The following is a 3,501-nucleotide window of genomic DNA, read 5'->3' on the forward strand; positions in this document are numbered from 1 at the left end:
GGTCGTGGGTATTAAGGAGGGCATGTATTGCATGGAGCACTGGGTGTGGTGCATAAACAATGAATCTTGGAACACTGAAAAAATAAAATAAAAAATAGAGCTACCCTATGACTCTGCAATTGCACTACTGGGTATTTACCCCAAAGATACAGGTGTAGTGAAAAGAAGGGCCATATGTACCCCAATGTTCATAGCAGCAATGGCCACAATCACCAAACTGTGGAAAGAGCCAAGATGCCCTTCAACAGATGAACGGATAAAGAAGATATGGTCCATATACACAATGGAATATTATGCCTCCATCAGAAAAGATGAATACCCAATTTTTGTATCAACATGAACAGGACTGGAGGAAATTATGTTGAGTGAAATAAGTCAAGAAGAAAGAGTTAATTATCCTATGATTTCACTTACTTTTGGAGCATAAGGAATATCATGGAGAACATTAGGAGAAGGAAAGGAAAAGTAAGTTGGGAGAAATCAGAGAGGGAGATGAACCATGAGAGACTGTGGACTCTGAGAAACAAACTGAGGGTTTTGTGAGGGTGTGGGTTTAGTTAAGCCTCATAGTCGGTATTAAGGAGGGCATGTATTGCATGGAGCACTGGGTGTGGTGCATAAACAATGAATCTTGGGACACTGAAAAAATAAAATTAAATTAGAAAAAGAAAGTACACTAAAAAGTACACCTTTTCCACCAGAAGGAAAAAAAAAAAGAATTACAGACCAATATCCCTGATGAACATGGATGCCAAAATACTCACCAAGATCCTAGGCGATATGATCCAACAGTACATTAAAAGGATTATCCACCTAGACTGCAAAGGAGGTATATTTGCAAATCAATCAATGTGATAGAGCACATTAATAAAAGAAAAGACAAGAACCATATGGTCCTCTCAGCTGATGTAGAAAAAGCATCTGAAAACATACAGCACCCTTTCCTGATTAAAGTTCTCTGAATTGTAGGGATAGAGGGAACATACCTCAATATTGTAAACCCCATAGCAAATATCATTCTCAATGGGGAAAAACTGAGAACTTCTCCCCTAAGGTCAGGAACAGAACAAGGATGTCCACTCCTGCCACTACAGTTCAACATAGTACTAGAAGTCCTAGCCTCAGCAATCAGGCAACAAAAAGAAATAAAAGCATTCAAATTGACAAAGAAGTCAAACTCTCATTCTTTGCAGATGACATGATACTTTATGTGAAAAACCCAAAAGACTTCACCCCAAAAATACTAGATCTCATACAGGAATTCAGTAAAGTGTCAGGATATAAAAATCAAGGCACAGAAATCAGTTGCGTTTTTATACACTAGCAGTGAGAAAGAGAAATTAAGGAAATGATCCTATTTATAGTTAAACAAAAACCATAAGGTAGGTTGGAATAAACCTAACCAAAAAGGTAAAGGACATGTAATCTACAAACTACAGAACACTTATGAAAGAAATTGAGGAAGACACAAAGTGATGGAAAAACTTTCCATGTTCATGGATTGGAAGAATAAACATTGTTAAAATGTCTATGATACCCAAAGCAATCACAGACACATTCAGTGCAATCCCTATCAAAATACCATTGACATTTTTCACAAAGCTGGAACAAAAAATCTTAAAATTTGTATGGATCCAGAAAATACCCCAAGTAGACAGGGTAATGCTGAAAACAAGAAAACCAAAGCTGAGGGCATCACAATGCCTGACTTCAAGCTATATTACAAAGGTGTCATCATAAAGACAGTACGGTGCTGACACAAAAATAGACACACAGATCAATGGAACAGAATACAGAACACAGAAATGGACCCTCAACTCTACGGTCAACTAATCTTTGACAAATCAGGGAAGACTATTCAGTGGAAAAAAAGACAGTCTCTTCAATAAGTTGTTCTGGGAAAACTGGACAGCCACACGCAGAAAAAAAAAACGAAACTGAACCATTCTTTTACAACATACACAAAGATAAAATCAAAATGTGTGAAATACCTCAATGTGAGACAGGAATCCATCAAAATCGTGGAGAACAGAGGCAGCAACCTCTTCGACCTTGGCTGCAGCAACCTCATGCAAGACACATCTCTAAAGGCAAGGGAAACAAAATAAAAAATGAACTATTGGGACTTCATCAAGATAAAAGACTTCTGCACAGCAAAGGAAACAATCAACAAAACTAAAAGGCAGCCTACAGAATGGGAGAAAATATTTGCTAATGATATAGCAGATAAAAGACTGTTATCAAAGATTTATAAAGAACTTATGAAACTCAACACCCAAAACTAATAATCCAATCAAGAAATGGGCAGAAGACATGAATAGACACTTCTCCAAAGAAGACACACAAATGGTCAACAGACACATGGAAAAATGCTCCACATTACTTGGCATTGGAGAAATACAAATCAAAACCACAAGAGGATACCACCTTACACCAGTCAGAATGGCTAAAATTATCAAGACAAGAAACAACAAATGTTGACAAGGATGTGGAAAAGGGGGAACTCTTTTACACTGTTGGTGGGAATGCAATCTGGTACAGCCACTCTGGAGGTTCCTCAAGAAGTTAAATAGAGCTACCCTACAACCCAGGAATTGCACTACTTGGTATTTACCCCCAAAGATACAGATAGAGTGAAAAGAAGGTGCACCTGCACCCTGATGTTCATAGCAGCAATATCCAAATTGTGGAAGGATCCAGGATGCCTTTAACAGATGAATTGATAAAGAAGATGTGGTTCATATATACAATGGAATATTACTCAGCCATCAGAAAGGATGAATACCTACCATTTACATTGACATGGATGGAGCCAGAGGATATTATGCTAAGTGAGATAAGTCAATCAGAGAAAGACAATTATCATATGGTTTCATTCATATGTGAAATATAAGAAAGAAAGCTGAGGATCATAGGGGAAGAGATGGAAACTGAATGAGAAGAAATCAGAGAGGGAGACAAACCATGAGAGACTCTTGTCTTTGGGAATCAAACTGAGGGTTGCTGGAGAGGAGGTGGGTTGGGGAATTGAGTAACTAGGTGATGAGAATTGAAGACGGCACATGATATGATGAGCACTGGTGTTATGCATAACTGTTGAATTACTGAACACCACATCTTCAACTAATGATGTACTATATGTTGACTAATTGAATTTAAATTTAAAAAAATAAAATAAAATCAGAGTGAGTTCTGCAAAAAGAAGTTAAAGCATGTGGGTGGCCAATGACTACATCTGCCACAGAAGCTATTTCTCTAACCCAGAGGAGAAATCAGTATGGCCGGAATTAAATGGTGGAAGAAGTGATTAAAAGAGAAGTGAGGAGGGTTCCTGGGTAGCTCATTTGTTTAAGCATCTGCCTTAGGCTTAGGTCACAATCCCAGTGTCCTATGTCTGGCTCCCTGCTCAGTGGGGGTCAGTTTCTCCCTCTTCCTATGCCCCTCTCCCTGCTCATGCTCATGCTCTCTTTTTTTTTTTTTTTTTTTTTAATTTTTTTTTTT

Source organism: Enhydra lutris, unplaced genomic scaffold, assembly GCF_002288905.1.
Source record: "Enhydra lutris kenyoni isolate GAN:26980312 unplaced genomic scaffold, ASM228890v2 scaffoldscaffold104, whole genome shotgun sequence".
Classification (NCBI taxonomy): domain Eukaryota; kingdom Metazoa; phylum Chordata; class Mammalia; order Carnivora; family Mustelidae; genus Enhydra; species Enhydra lutris.